At 41.8% G+C, this 16,238-nt stretch overlaps 3 long non-coding RNA genes across 9 annotated transcripts; all 3 read right to left on the bottom strand.

Moving 5' to 3' along the window:
• Positions 1-1,486: 1,486 nt before the first annotated feature.
• Positions 1,487-2,665, bottom strand: LOC139834113 (uncharacterized). The gene is made up of 2 exons (XR_011749474.1): positions 2,469-2,665; positions 1,487-2,050 (listed from the first exon to the last, which is right to left on the bottom strand). It is a non-coding gene; the product is annotated as an uncharacterized lncRNA (long non-coding RNA).
• Positions 2,666-2,720: 55 nt separating this feature from the next.
• Positions 2,721-4,616, bottom strand: LOC139834132 (uncharacterized). The gene is made up of 4 exons (XR_011749511.1): positions 4,458-4,616; positions 3,837-4,231; positions 3,345-3,724; positions 2,721-3,084 (listed from the first exon to the last, which is right to left on the bottom strand). It is a non-coding gene; the product is annotated as an uncharacterized lncRNA (long non-coding RNA).
• Positions 4,617-8,249: 3,633 nt separating this feature from the next.
• On the bottom strand, positions 8,250-15,889 carry LOC127323779 (uncharacterized). 7 transcript variants are annotated; one of them, XR_007865942.2, is made up of 12 exons: positions 15,592-15,889; positions 15,287-15,492; positions 14,734-14,827; positions 14,370-14,619; positions 14,012-14,102; positions 13,501-13,617; positions 13,018-13,085; positions 12,274-12,836; positions 12,103-12,186; positions 10,741-10,839; positions 9,801-9,892; positions 9,160-9,664 (listed from the first exon to the last, which is right to left on the bottom strand). It is a non-coding gene; the product is annotated as an uncharacterized lncRNA (long non-coding RNA). The 7 variants fall into 7 exon arrangements; XR_007865944.2 differs by having other exon boundaries at positions 12,103-12,836; positions 14,370-14,442; positions 14,564-14,619; XR_007865940.2 differs by having other exon boundaries at positions 12,103-12,836.
• Between the last annotated feature and the right edge of the window lie 349 nt (positions 15,890-16,238).

Here is a 16,238-nt window from a genome sequence, read left to right as displayed (position 1 = left end):
GGCCGCCGGCCGAAGTCCTACGAGAAAGGAGGGATGCGATGGAACCTGATCTCCAGGCATACACCTGATCTCCATGAATCTTCGACCGCGCGGCTTCTTCTGCTGGAGATGCAGCTGGAGGCTTGTGGCTGGCACCTGGTGCTGCTACGCTATTGGGGATTTTTCTTGTCCGGCAGATGGGATGAGCTTAGGACTGGATCTGTTTTTTTAGTTGGATTTGATGTAATTTTGTGTTCTCAGGTGGAGAAAGGAGCGTTGGGTCAAAGATTTATTTGTTTGTATCCATTTTTTTTTTAGAATCTACATTAAATTTTCTTCTTCTTCTTCTTAGATGCAAATTTCCCAGATTGCCTCATGAAGGCATTCCCATGAAGACATGAACTGAACCATATTACATTACCGAAGATTAGCGAGCCTCTCCGAACATTGGAGGAGCTGGCACCAAACGGCACAAAGGTGGATCTGGTCAACATGCTCGACAAGGCCTTTAGCAGTTCAACTACTAGATTTAGATGTGCGCCTTGGCGCACGACCCCGTAAAAATCGAACGATTTACATGTAAAATAAAATACGTTTTATAGAATTTAGAAAGCAAAGTTAATAAACATTGAACATGAAATCGGAATGGAACAACAATGCTTATACACAATGAGGGAAATATCAAAATATATTAACACTCTTATGATTTTTTAGAGACAGGTAAAATAAAGCTAATAATAACAAAAGTAACATCTAAATAAGCTCGCCGCAAATCAGTCTTTGAAAGCCACTACACACACAAAAAAAACCTAATTCTAATAGTTAGTTGCACCGCCGGAAGGTGCAGATTCTGCAACATAGCTTCTACTATGACACCGGGCAGGATCTCGACAGTCTGGAGCTCTACGGGCTCCATCTTGATGGCCTCCATTAGTTTGAACAAAGCAAATAAATATTATAATTAGAGCAACATTAAGAACACCACATAATAAAAAAATGTTGGAGAACAAAGGAAATGTTATACTAATGTTGTAATCAGATGAAAGTATTTGTAAATCAAGAGTACTATTTGCACTTAGATATAGCATAAGAAGAAACCCAAGCCTCAAGAGTTGCCTCCATAGGTGAATAAATAAAAATGTAGGTAGTTTTAGACAAGCATTAGCTGATATATTATTAGAAAATATATAATTAGTTTTGTAGGAGTTTGATAAAGGATATAGATTTTGTGTCCTACCGAGACCAAAAAATCGCTAAGTATATGTTCTACTTACAGCTTAACAATTGAAATGTTCATCAAGCACATGTTGTGTAACTGGAAATGAATATAGAATGAAACTATTGCACCTTGTGATCAAACCTACCACTGTCTGTGACAAAATTCAATGCCTGCTAGGCAGATGAGCACAATAACCCGCAACATTTAAGAAATGAACATCTTATCTAAACCGATATGTAAGCCAAAAAAAAATCTCTGAAAGTGATGATATTTAGAGAAGTGTCCTCACCTCAAGTAGATTAAGACCAGATTGCCATCTAAGTTCACGAAGAAGGTAGTGGTGTTCGCGAGATACAACAGCTTTTCTAAGTAGCCCAAGATGGTCATTGTAGTGCGCAACTGTAACTTATACCAGTGCAGGATCTGGTATCTCGTCGTCCTACACATACAACAGAAGCAAACACCAAAGAGTGGTGCCAGAGATGCATTTACTACCATTTCAGTCATATATAACACACATATCGAACCTTATATGCTACCAAATCATGTTGTCAAACTCTATACATCTAAGGAATAAAAATCTAATGAACATGTAATGACCAGGACAACATCTTTAGCAAAAGCAAGATTTGTAGAGAACATAAGAAGAACCAATAAAAAAAGAGATAAAAAAGGAATGTGCACGAAATGGTTAAAAAACATAGGGTATATCGTTATTAGAAACAAAACATGTAGGAATGACCGGGGAAAAAACCATGTACTGAAGAATTAACACACGGTGGTCGTGCAGCGAGGGGAAGCAACTACCCGTCAGACAAACGCTTGCAGCAATATCTACAACATCAACACAACCTGGCAAAAATAAAAACACAGTTTAGGCTATATATAAAATATATGCAGAGTTATACCAAGTAAAGGACCCTGATGAACAGCAGAATCAAGCATTGTAGGAAAATTGCGCAGATAGAGCAACAACCATCAGGAAAACATGGCTACATTAGCTAGTTGGCAACAACAAACCTCAACACATAGCGAGGCAGATGTTAACTAAGCATCCTCTGACCATCTTGGCAGAGAAAATAATCGCTTCACCTATATATACATAGCCTCTAAATGTAATAAGCGAAAGCAAGTAGTGAGCAACAAAATCCACTTGCTGACTGTGGATAATATCAGACTAAAAGACATGCTTCCCACAAAACAAACTGCATAATAATGTATGTTTAATAACAATGCATGTATACAAGAGAACAAACAGTAGCTAGAATACCGGATCAAGATCTACAGGGCGTCAAGCTCAAACGCGATGCCCTTCAGCCTAAAACACGGTGATTAGGGAGGAGGATGAAGAGTCCACCCTCAAATAGGAGAAAAGGAGGAGTGGGTAATTGCAAGCGCACACAGAGGGGGCCAAAGATGGAGAAAATGTAGCCTCTCATTCACCTTCTGCTCTTGATCCGGGCTATTTTTCTCCACCCATATCTCCTCTCTTATGATGAAGAGCAAACCTTTGTGGAGTTGGAGGAGGTGGAATCCAGCTTCAAAATATCTCTTGCACATATCTTGTAGATTTGATTGCTACCACAACTACACTAATTGAGAGCAATGAGATAATAACTCGTTTCAAATCAAGTAAATATCTCTTGCAAGCAAAACAAATTAAAATTTGCACTCTACATCTCTTGGCTGCATGCCAAATTAGAATTAGAAAGGAGGGAGGATCTTTCATGAATTATATATAAGCTCTAGGAATCCAAGATCGTATTGCTTTAGTGGACAGGAGCAATGGCAAGAACCAAGAAGCAACTTTTATATATGTGTACCTTTTTTTGCAAGGATGAATATAAAGTGACTCTCGGCTGCTTCCCTTCAGTGTGCCTCCCTGCCTAGGGAAGAGATAAAACTCAATTAGCATAAGGTGGGCGTTCAGGTCAAACCTGAGAGACAAATGGAAAGAAAAAGAAAAGGGAATTCTGGAAAGATGGACAAATCACCTGAAAAAAAAGGAAAGTCCAGGAAAAATGTGCATTTAGAAACTCTAGTAAGCATGGGACTGGATGCAGTTAGGCATGCAACCATCTATGTTTATATTCTATCTCTCCAATAAAATAATGGCAAAAATAAACTCGTCACAATCTTGTTATACCTGAAACAAAATAAGTCAAAAGGCATTGAGCAATGCAAACCCAATGACATGTAAGCTGCAGACATATCCAATTACCAACAGAAATGTACCTGCATCGAAGATAATAACATTTTAAAAGAGGAAACCATATAATTCATGAAGAAAAGACAGGTAACCAAAGTAACATAGATTTTTAATTTCAGATTGGCCAAATAAAAAGCATTTTCTCTTGAAAAATCAATCAGAGCAAAGGGGGCTATATTATTAATTAGTTCTGGTGAGATTACATGAATTGTATTGGAAGTACATATCTATATAACTATTAGCTAGGATTTTCTTGAAGAATCCATCATTTGTTCCTCTCGTCATTGCCAAGGGACACCACCACCGGCTGCAACTTCCTGTCAATAGTAATATTAGCTAGGATTTTCTTGTACCTTGTAAGCCATAGATAGAAAAGGATCTGCGCAAACACATATGTGATTCTTTGTTCCTTTGAGAGAGAGAGAGAACCTGCTGGTATCTGAAGAAGAAAAAGCAGAGGAGGGTAGACTGCTAGTCTGCAGGCCAGCGTCGTAGGTGACAACGAAGAGACGGAGTAGGCCAGCAAGACGAGCACAACGCATCCGAGATGTGCACGACGACAGAGCCCGACCGGTCGCTGGAACGCACAACACGCGGAGGCCATGCGATCCTTGGCTGCGCTGCTCCCGTCGGGCACTGGCCACTCCTTCCGAACCAGCGGCTGCGATGCGGGGTAGAACGGATGTTGTGGCGTGGAGGAGGCAGAGGCGGCACGACATACATCGAGGGTGCCTGCTCCTGCCGGACGGCGGCGCGAATCAAGAACCGAGTGATTCCTCGTGTGACGTAAAGGCACCAAAATTGAGCTGCTCCAAAGGACAGATCTGTACAACACCCACATAAAAACATTAGGTTTCTCATCCAATTTATACAATAGAACTATAAAGAAAATAAAATCAAGGAAGACAAGAGATCATATAGAGAGAATCACAAAAATATTCGAGAGAACCAGAGAGAGATCAGATTTGAATCATCTGATGCAAAAAAGGTGAAAAATGGAACTACAGTCAGATGCCTAAATAGGAGCAGATAGGCTTGTACCTTGCTTACCTAATGATACATGCTTTCCAGCCTACCAGCTTCCGATTCCAACTCAAAGTTATAGGACTTGACAAGAAATAAGAAATTAGATGGAAAATTTCAGGCAACTAAATACAATAATCTAGCAAAGAAGAATAACTGAAAGCAGATATTTCATTGGTCTGGTTATACTATTTTCTTATTTAGACAAGCACAGGACAAGATGATCACATACAGAGCACTAAAAGTATGCACAGTTTAAATTGTACTGTACTTTCAGAGATGCACAGTTTAAATTGTTCAGTTGGAACTTGGAAACTATGCTAGCAGCTAGTATACTGGATGACAGATATTTATCACAAGAATGAGCTTGCAAAGTTATTCATGCATTCTGACATACCTGTACTAAATCTGTATTTATACAACTTGTGCTTTGGATTTTATTGTTGGCATAAATAAAAGTTCAGAATCTTACTTACTGTGTCCTTGATTCAACCTATGCCACTGTATAAATACACTAGCCAAGATTTTCTTCCTGTACTACTCATCTACCTATGAGCATATAGTCTAGCATTTATTTTCTTTAAAAACTCCTTCCAGATATGTAGTTATGTACACAGTGGCGCAAAATCTGAGAAACTCAATCGCATCAACTGAACCTTCCTTGTTTGTGATAACACCGAACTGAAGATTATGTCTGTATGGGCATATACATATTTGAAAAACTAAGAAAATAGAGGGCATTAGGGTTCTACAGACCAACATCATCTTATTTGCTTCATGCTCAATTAATTTCTGAAACCATGCGAATATAACGGTAGATAAAGAGAAGGCAAGCAAAAATGTAGCAGGTCGTGGTTTTATTGTCATGTTAACAAATCAAGAACCAATTGGAGAAGATTATATAATTGCATTTTTATCAGTGCATGAAAATCACTGTCGCCTTGTGTCCACGGTACAAACAAACAAAAAATTATTGCACGGGCATTACATGGAAGCATGGAGCACCAACCTGAAATGCTCATTAAGTAGAAACCTCCAATAACCTTCCCTGTGGAGAACATAAAAGCTGTAAGGGAGAAATTGTGAATTAGAAATCCAATAGTATTCCAGGAAATAACTGAATAACCGTGATACAACCGCATTGTATTTTATCTAATGTGGAGGCAGAAAGCAGTCAACCAAAGAATAATTTAGGAATACATTATCTAAGCATGCATCTAACACTAAACCTTTCATCACAGAAGCAGCCTCACGACATCCCACAGGGATAAACTTATCCACCTTGCAGCTTGTAAACCTAGGAGACTGCAATAAACAAATATTAAGCAAGAAGCATTAGAACAAAAACAAATACAAATAACTCAAACAGCTGCATATGTATAAGTTAATCAACCGGATAGGTTATGCGAGCTGCTGCACAAATGGACTCCCACCACTTGGCCTTAGTCTAAATAAATAAAAAATTAAGCATGATAGAAGATGATGAGATAAAACTGGAAGGGGGCCTGAACACATATATGATCCTATTTTGAAAACTACAGCTGTAGCATTTAAAACACGTGCATCAACGGTTATCTGAAAAGAAGGATGCCATGCTTTGTTTAACCTTTAGGTTAGATGGTTCCCCCTGGTGGATTCCCTGATCACCTTATTTACTCAAGGTCCTCGAAAACGAACTTCAATAAAATTTCTTGGCTCCATTGCAATACTGAAAATTCCGTAGAGAAAGACCATGTCACGCGCTGTGTCCATATCTAGGGCTGATCTTCTCAACATTTCCCATGAAATTCAACAAAATCAGGGTCAACCCGATATGTACAAATCAACCGTGGTATGAATAAAGGAACTCTTCGAGAATCAATGAATATGGAACCCTGTTTCAAGTCAATCATCTCAGAGAACTCAGAGCCGCTAAAGTCACGTCGTTGCAAAGGGAGAAACAAAGTGCACTTAGAAACACATAGCTCAACTCTGAGATGGCCAGTACCTTGCACATCCCGTCGTGCACCCCATTGAATTGGAAGCAAAACCAAATAGGTAAGGCCAATCAAATAAACCTAAAGGTTTCTCCACCTACTTTATCCAAACTCGTAGCTCCAGTTCCAACTCTGAGTGAAATGAGTTTACATACATGAAAGTCACATAACCTAAAGAGGTATATATATAAAAATACAATTCACATAACTAAGAGAGAGTAATATCAAATAGGTAATTCATCATTGATGGCAAGTATATTTTAGAAGAAATGAACTATTGAGTAGACACCATAACATAAAAATGAATTAACCTCTACCTGCAGCTTCGTTTGATTTTCCTCGAACACCTTATCTGCATAGATACAAAAACATCCACACACAAAAATATTAGAAACTATGGGAACTGCAAGAGAGAAGGCAGGATGCAAATCAACAGGAAGAGATGGGTGGGCACCTTGAATCGCAAGGACGTAGAGGAGTAGAGATGGGGCCGAAGAAGGCTGAGTCGGCCAGCCGGCGGTTGGCCGATGTAGAGGGGCTAGGGATGGAGGTACAGACCACCACTTGCTACTGTTGCCGCACCTCCTCCTCGGGTTGCTCCTCCTCCTCCCTACATAGCCTCCTCTTTCTCTCTCTCTTTCTCTCCCTGCGAGATAGCCAAGTGCAGCAATGAGCCGAGGTCAGCTGCACGGGTGTTTTGTGAGGAGGAAAAAGAAGAGGAACACGAGTGCTAGCTCAATGGAAGAAAAAAAGAGAAGGGATGGGGCTATAGCAGCATCTCACCTCAACTCGCGGTCGGTCGAAACTGCGGCAGCCTTCCGCTCCTCCCGGCGATTTTCCACTCATGTGCTCCTCCCTGTGAAAGACGGCACGAGTGACAGCCGGAGTTCCGGGCTATGGCGGCGATGGGATCTTGACCCAAGGACACTGCCGCACGTAGAGAGAGCAATGAGGAATCAAGGGAGTGGTGAGGCAAGGGGATTAGAAGAGGAGCACGTCGTGGGGAGGGGGGCGCGAGAAGGGCGACGGGAGAAGAGGGTGGAACATGGGAGTGTGAGGCGGCGCACTAGGGTTTTCTCACCTGCGAGCGCGGACGAATCAGGGCAGCGAAGACCTGCACTTCCTCCAGCCATGGCGACGCGATGAACTCGGTCTCCTTCCGGCCGGCGGCGCGAAGGGCGGCAACAGACAGAGGAAGAAGTAGGAAGGGGAGGTGGCGCGAGCGGCGGCGACGGGGAGGAGCCAACGACAGCGGAGAGCGGGAGATGGGGTCGCGAGGCGGCTGCTGGCTATGGAGGAGGACGGCGAGCGCGACGAGACGACGGAGCGCGAGGTGGCGGCGCGGCGCGAGGGGAGAGGAGGGGAACGAGCGAGGCGGCGGGGATAGGGTTTGGCTGGGCGGTTTTGTGTCGCGCGGGGAGGGGATATTTTTTTCCTGCCCAACCACACCTGACCGAAACCATTCTCACCCTCAGTCACCGACAGGCGGGCCCGGACGATGGTGGGGCCCAACAGCAGCCAGAGGCGGGTAGCACATGGTCATTGCATGGCTTTATCTAGTGGGAGTAGAGGCAACAACGAACGGACCAGATCGCACTGACGGGAAGATCCGACGGTCTACGTGCTTTGATCGCTGTGAAGCCCCCATGGGGGGGCAGCTATTATACCTTCAGACTAGATTTTGATGTGCGCCTTGGCGCACGACCCCGCATGAATCGTGTGTAGGTGGGAAAATGATAATAAATCTTAGATTTTAGAAAACATAACAACCCACAATAGATTACAAAGACAGAATAAACATTTATATACAACCAGAGAAATTTGAGGGTAATATATTACATTAACTAACAGTTATTGATTTTGTCGAGAACAACAAAAGTAAGGAAGAAGCCCCAAATAATCATCTACATAGGCAAGCGCATTGTCGCAACTTATAAGAGCATTTCTCAAGGCCGCTAATGTCATAGAAAAATTCAGACTCATGAACTTGTTCTGAGGAAGAAGAGAGGTATTTAGGAAACCAAGAAAAGGATGTAGCTTCGACATATGAGGAAAAGAACTTGCTAAAATACTGAACGGGAATATCATGAACAATAAACATTTCGAGCATACTTTCTGGTATTGCAGCAGCAAGGAGATGAGGTCCACGCTTCAGCTCTGAAGAACCGACCCTCGCACCCGTTCACAATCCCGGCCACCTGGTGCACCTCCTGCAGCCTGTGCACGTGGTCGCGAGAGCGAAGCAGGTCCTCCTGAAACTCCTACACTTCGAGCGACACCAGGCTCACGACTCACACCACCGCTGCCATGACAATATGGAGTAGGTACCATCGTTAAACTTTTAAAGTTTGGTAAGGACTTAGAGAACATAGCCTTTTTAGGCGACTGATATTTTAATCCATTGAAAAGTTATGAGAATCATGCAACAACAACCAGACAAAGCAGATGCATGTGCTATAACCCCCGGGATGGTATTAATTATGCATTATTTGATAATTTTTCGTGTTTCTTCGCCCGTTGGTAAAAAGTCTGTATACTATTGGCTAAGCTGCAGTTGGTTTGCTGGTATATTAGGATCCAGTGTGGCAAATTCTTCGTTTTGGTAATGGAGGAGTTGTTCCTCCTTTGTAAATTGGATTCAAGTTCCATCAGTGTAGCTCACTAAAAAACAGTGTAACTCACTATCCTCCTTTTCGAAAAACAGTATAACTCACTAAATGTGGTAGATAAACCGAAGAAAGTTGACATGATTATATATAGACACCACAACAATAGTCAGTGATAAACAGAAGATACTTGAGATAATTATACAAAGTTATTTAGGCACTTAATATTACATAATGCCGAGAGTATACATGATTAGTAGTTCTAGAAGCAAATAATACTACAGGTGATATTTCTGGTAACAGTAATCAGGACGGTTGTTCTGAAACAAAGCTTCCGTTTCACCGGTGCGGATACTTCCTTATTTTCACCAGTTGAGTCTGCCTGATGTGTGAATGCATGCATTTATTTTAGATGCTTACTTGCCAAGGTGGAGCTTTTTTACTTAGGTGGGAATAATTTCTTGGTGGATTTCTTTTTTTTCCATGCGTTAGGATGGATGGGTGATGACAGTAGTCAGGACAGTAGTTCTGAAACAAAGCTTCCGTTTCACCGGTGCGGATACTTCCTTATTTTCACCAGTTGGGTCAGTATATACATCTCAATCTTCCACTTTGCTCTATTGGCAACAGCCTTAGCTTGCCTTTCCATGCCCTGCAAAATGTTGTTTCTCTACTTCCACCATAACCTCCTTAGTATGGGCAGCTGACAGACTACAGAATCGTGGTTGGAATCATGATGACAAATATTATCTTTGCAACCAGGTCCCTGAGACTGCCACACATCTCACCTTAAGGTATCATTTTGCTAAACTGGTGTGGGCTGAATTCAATTCGAGCGATCCGGCAGTGATTCGGGAATTGTTTATATCAAACTTAAATCCTGCAATGTAGAAAGAAAGAACTTCAAATCCTGACCGCTACAAGAACTCACCTCATGCAAGTTAGCTATTAAGCAACAAAATAAAAATTTGCAAGTCACTGTAATCATCTCCAGAATTGGTCTGGTGCATAACTCTTTTCTCCATCTCGGAATGACCTCCCACTTCTCCATTACCATCTCAGCGTGTTAATCTTTCATAAGATTATTAAAAGTGATTTATTCTCCTCTTTGTATGTTATGTTCTTCAACTATGAATGATCTTTTCCATTCAGAATGAGTTCAATGGTCAGTTTTTATTTCCAACTCGGGATGTTTTTTTTTCGAAAAGGGGATATGACCCCAGCCTCTGCATCGTGATGATGCACACGGCCTTCCAACTCGGGATGTACACCACGAGGCCACATGTGCAGCGCGGTGTTCAGTTTGAGTTTCATGACCTGGTTAGGCACAACTTCTAGCGAAGTGGTGCCCATGATATGCAGCTTCACTCTAGAACGATATATGAAATGCAGTGTACTCGACTTCTCTACAACAACCCTTGTACCATCCCATGGACTTATTCTTGGGTCCTCCCTTGTCCATGCCATCATGATTCCGGTTTTTGGAAATTGAGCATACAAGCTTTTAACAGGTGTGCTTACATAAATAAACAAATATCACCAGGAAATCTTCTCAAAATGGATATCTGCCTTATCTTAACTATTGTTATTGTTATTTTCCAATAGAAGCTCATTTCCAGAAGCATTTGAATAAAGTACTACGAAGGAAACTGGAACATAAGAGTAACAAAAACAAACGCGGAAAAAAAGTATGTTCATGCATATAGTAAAAAATAAGGTAGTGTGTACCTAGAACCAGAAGGCAGTGAGCAGTATGGTTAGAAAAAATAAGGTAGTTTGATGGCCATATTCTTCGAAATGTTGTAAGAACATCAGCTCATTAAAATCCTGGAAGAAGAAGAAACATGGAATCAGAATAAAACTGCCCAAGAAAAGAGTATGGAGATAGAGGAGAAACATACGAGACAATTTTAATAAAAGAAGGTATTTACAGTAGACTTATAGTAAATCAATATGCATGAGACAACACAGAAAGGAATTAATTTTGCACAACACTGCCAGAATGACAAAATTATTGACCTCGCATTTGTTTTGCTGTCTGTATTCTCTTCTTTCTGGAATGCAAGACATCAACAACACAAATTGGATCTCCAATATCACATACATGTTGTCAAGTCTAAGATCTCCAATGCCACGTTGAATATTAAATGATTGCCAGTTTCTTTACCAAATCATTTATAACAAAGTTGTGTCTACATAAGTCCTTCTATATGAGATACCAAAGTCAAACTAAGCCAACATCAAAATGTAATATTTCGTGCAGTCCTAAGTAGGAAGCATGATCACACCTATGCAGCCCAAGGACTTCCAAAACTGAGCAACAGAACTTATGCCCCTGACCTTAATTGGGAAAATATATATGCACTGGTATAATTGCAGGGTGCAGGGAAAAAATATAATTCATACACTATTCCTCCACAACAAAACTATATGAAATGAAGTGCACTAAGCATAGTTTAGATTGGCAAGACAAAATTGCAGTGCCAAAGAAAGGGAATGGCATACTGAGTACATTTTAATACCACACATATGAAGAGCCTTCCTATGAATACAGTTAGAAGCTTCGCATACAGTGGATAATGTGTAAACCCTTCGCCAAATCAATAGCATAAGGAAACAATATACATGGCTTGCACATATATACCCTCACAAAGCAGCTTGCAAGTACCATTTAGGCTGCATTTGCAAGTTTTTTCAGTTCGAAACATAAAGGTTAGGGAGCATGCTAGCGTATTTGGATTGATTTTGCTAATAAAATGCTGACTACCTTGGTACAGGAAGGCAATGCAGTCAAGATTGAAGGATCCTTTCTTTTAGCAGAGTTCAGCAACCGTAACAACAATAAGTTAAAAAGCTTGAGAGCAGAACAAATCAGATTCAAATTCCCCATGGAACTAAAATGAGAGCGTGTGCACTTTGTCTAATGCAAAATTAGTTCATAAAAAATGTTTACATGCATGTACTTGGAACTTTCCAACACATCTGAAGTAAAAAAGCGATAATATAACATAACGATATTTGGACGAAAACATATAGAAAAATAGTTGAAACAGAAAGTAAATGACATTAAAGCACAAAGCACCAACATACAGGTGGGTATTGATTGGCAGAGTCATAGAAAATAAAGGGCCCGTGCATGAATAGGTGGAAGTCTTCCAAGGATCAATTGCGTGCCTTGACAAAAAGTAATAGAGGTTATTTATTTTCCTGCCGAGTAGAATTTATTTTTAAAAATGGAAGGAACAGTGTGTCAGCTCTCACAATGGAGACTACACTCTGTCAACGTGGTAAGACATAATCTGAACTATGGAGGAGCTAGCAGTCCCAAGCCAAATTCCTCGTCCATCTCCTTCTCAATCTGATAAACTGACTTTTTTTTGTCAAACCCACATACACTGTGTTAAAACAAACTCTTACCTTTTTTTGTCAAAACCACATACACTTTGTTAAGACAAACTCAATTCAGGATTTAGTGTGCAGAGTTAGTATTTTATCACAAATAGATAAATATCACTGCAAGGCTCCACAAAGAAATAAAAGAAACAATATCTCTCGTGAATATATTTGTACTATCATTGCCAGATCGCCATAAAAATTACAGATGGCAACAAACTATATGCAGTGCTTAGTAAAGGTGATTTTTTAAAATGAGAAATACTAAAAGAAGTATTCTTCACACCAAAAAAAAAAAATCTCTGTAGCACATCATCACATGCATGGTACTAATTATAGATATGCTTCGAAGAATATTCATTACTCTTTTTCATGCCTTGCTTCTTCAAGTGTAATTATCCATATTCCGAGAAATACATCAATTTTCTTGCCTGCAGTTAATGAAGAACGAAGGTTAGTGCAAGAGATTGGTGGAAAGGTATAAGAAATATTCAAGTGTGGCAAAAATGGGCGGGAATAAAGAACCCCAAAAGAGCCACTTGACTTGAAAGATGCAGCGAGCAGGAAAAATAGAGGCGAACTAAAGAAACAAAGAAAGGAAGGACAACTAACGTATAGAATAGGCAGGCATTTCCATGTCTGATACTTTGATGCAGGATACTCCTCACAGATGATCTTAGCTGAAATAATGACAATCACTGATCTCCCAAAATATTAACAGAGAAAAGGAGACATATATGGGAAAGTAACTTCTACTGATCTGCTATTGAAAGAAACATAGGAGGTAAAGGTTCAACGTATTTTGGATGTGTATATGTTGAAGCTTGTACTCTTCACCATAAGGGGGCGAGAAATATAACTTCGGGAGAAACAGTATAAACTCAATATCAGTATGTCAACCAAGAAATAACTCTTGTTCAGTACCTTTATTCCATTACTGGGAACTATTTCTATCTATTTGTTCCATAGGTCCTAGCAATTTTTAAGTAATTAATGGTCTATCATCGGCGGCAGTGTTGGTTGCTGAAGCGCACTGGTATAAAAAGATCATAAATAGTAGATGTGATCTTAGAAGGGGTTGAGAAAGGAACATACCAGACTGTGTCACGTAAACATGGTTGAAGCTTCTTAGTTGCTAAACAATTACATGTCCCTCTAGCATGAAACATCAAGGCCAGCTACATACTGCATTTTATATGCTAATTCCCTGGACTGTACAGATCATAAGTCATGTTACTTAACGAAACTCTATCAAAGAAGTGAAACAAGGAAACTTGCATCACGTGATATACACACAACAACTGCATCATTCTACTTGAAATATAAAATACACAAAATAACTATGGTTTACACAGCTAGGGTAACAACATCCGCAATAACAATTCCAAATAATGACTGGCCACCTGCACAAAAGTGTATGTGAACTCTTATGACACCTGAACATATAATAATTCTAGATGTACCGATATACACTGATGGAGAAAAATCATTGTCAATGTTGCCATTGTGAAATGCCATTGCTTATTTCCTAACTACCATTATGATCTAATGAGCTCATATAAGAAGCTAAGATATGCTCTTTTTAGCTTCAGTACATGTTTCACACCTGTCCACTGCCTCAAGGTTCCAACACTATTTTTAGCAGCGGTAGCTTCACCTCGCCGCTTGGTTGATGAGCGTGACGGCAAGCATTGTTGCTGCACCAACAGAAATAAGGGTATTAATAATTAACACACACACACGACAGAGAACCGCGAATCGACAACATACATGAATCAACAGAGGAGGAGTCGATGTATGTTATTGGTTGTTTTTATTAGCCACTAATCTGCGGATGCATAAGACTGAAACTAATTAGTGGCTTCTTGTTTTTCGAGTGTAAAACTAATTAGCATTGATATTTCTTTTACAGACACTAATTTGGAGTAATTCCGACCAAATTCAATACAAAAAGTGAATCTTACCCGAGAGAGCTCAGATCCTCATCGTAGCAGCACCATTATCAGTATGTGTAAAAGTAGCTCTTCCGCAACGAATCTAGGCCCGAAACACAACCCATAAATATTCAGGTACAGTGTTTGAATATGGAAGAACTGAATCAATCTTGTAATGTGAAAAAAAAGGCAGGGAAGGGATGGCAGGGGATTGAGAGCAAAACTTGAATATCGAACAACATGCATCGCCACCGAGAGCAATCCACCGGCACAACAACATCTGCATGAGAACACAAAATATCCAATATCAAACAACAACAAAGCAATGGATGTTGTCAATCTGAATGGGATGCCAAAGCAACCAGCATGGAAAATAGCATCATTGGCGCTCAACCTCTACATGATATTTAGAAATCTGAGTGTTGCAGCATTGGATAAATTGCTTCATCATTTAGTTCCCAAGGTCCAAATCCACCTTCATGAAAAAACTGGAGAAGAACAATCAGCCAAAAATATCCATAAAACTCATGCATCGATAAATTAAATGCTCTGTAGAATATGACATCAGGGCATGCCAATATATTTGTAGCATCTGAAAGCTACTCTAGTTTAACCGTGATAATGTCCAGTCTAAAAATATAGAAAAGACGCCGCTTGAATCTAAGCTGCATTTGGGACTGCACGTAGCAAATGTATATGTATTCTATGACAGAGAATGACCGAGAAAACTGTAAGCAGACCCTGTGAGATGTTAGCATGTACATTCGTCTCATACATTAATCTTATCTAGGATTTTCATCAAACAGTTTCCATGCACAAGTAAAAACAGATCTACACAAACCAATATGAGATGTTTTAGGGTAAATCAAACAGGTAGAGTCTGCCTCCACTTTTATCCTAGATTCTTGGAGAGCAGCGTTTAAGAGAGAGAAAGAGAAGAGAAAAACCTGTAGATCTTTGCAAAAAGAATAGGCAGAAGAGAGCTGGCCGCTGTGCTGTTGGCCAACATCTTGGGCTGCTGGTCGTCGTCCGGCCGGCCAAAACGGAGTCGAGCACTCCTTCCCGGATGCGCCCAAAAGGGATGTCCCAGGGGCGGCTCTTCACGGCTCAGCGTCGTTGTCTGTCTCCGGGCCGCCGTCTGGTCATGCTCTTCCTGGAAAAAATGCGCCCAAAAGCATCAAAGCCTCTGCAGCTTGCCAGCTCCATGGTGACAACCCATTGAGATCTGGGCACGAATCAGCAATTGACGTACCTCAGCAGGTCGTCCTCGTTTCCATCTCTTAGGTGGCGGCCTCCGTCTCCAGGCCAACCGCTGAGCAGCGGATGCCGCCGTGGCCGTATATCACAAGGGCGCCTCGCCGCTGACCACAATCGTTGGGTGCTCCGCTCTCTGGACGTCGCCGCTCCACCGGCGCGCCTCTCCTGCGGCGTTGCGCTCAACCGCCGGCACCTCTCCCACGCGCTCGTGCCGCGGCTCGAGGCGGCGGCCGGTGACGAGAACCGGGCAGGGACGGGGGCGCGAGGCGGCGGCAGCGGGCGGCGAGAACGGCGCAGGAGCGGGGGTGGGGCGGGGGTGCGAGGCGGCGGCTCGAGGCGGCGGCAGCGGGCGGCGAGAACGGCGCAGGAGCGGGGGTGGGGCGGGGGAGCGAGGCGGCGGCGACGGGCGACGAGAACTGGGCAGGGGCGGGCGTGCGAGGCGGCTAGGGTTTTCTTTGCCCTGGGGGGCTCCCTTTATACCAGGCCTGAAATACCAAAAATACCCCTGCGGGTTGAGATTTGCTGCCAGACGCGAATGCACACCGACAGCCCAGCCGCAGTGACTGACGTGCGGGGCCCGCAAAGGTGGGGCCCACATGCATCCAGAGGCGGGTAACAATTGGCCATTGCATGGGGTTAGCT

Source organism: Lolium perenne, chromosome 7 (assembly GCF_019359855.2).
Source record: "Lolium perenne isolate Kyuss_39 chromosome 7, Kyuss_2.0, whole genome shotgun sequence".
NCBI classification, from domain to species: domain Eukaryota; kingdom Viridiplantae; phylum Streptophyta; class Magnoliopsida; order Poales; family Poaceae; genus Lolium; species Lolium perenne.
The sequence above is the reverse complement of the archived record's forward strand: the minus strand, read 5'-3'. Positions and strand labels throughout refer to the sequence as shown.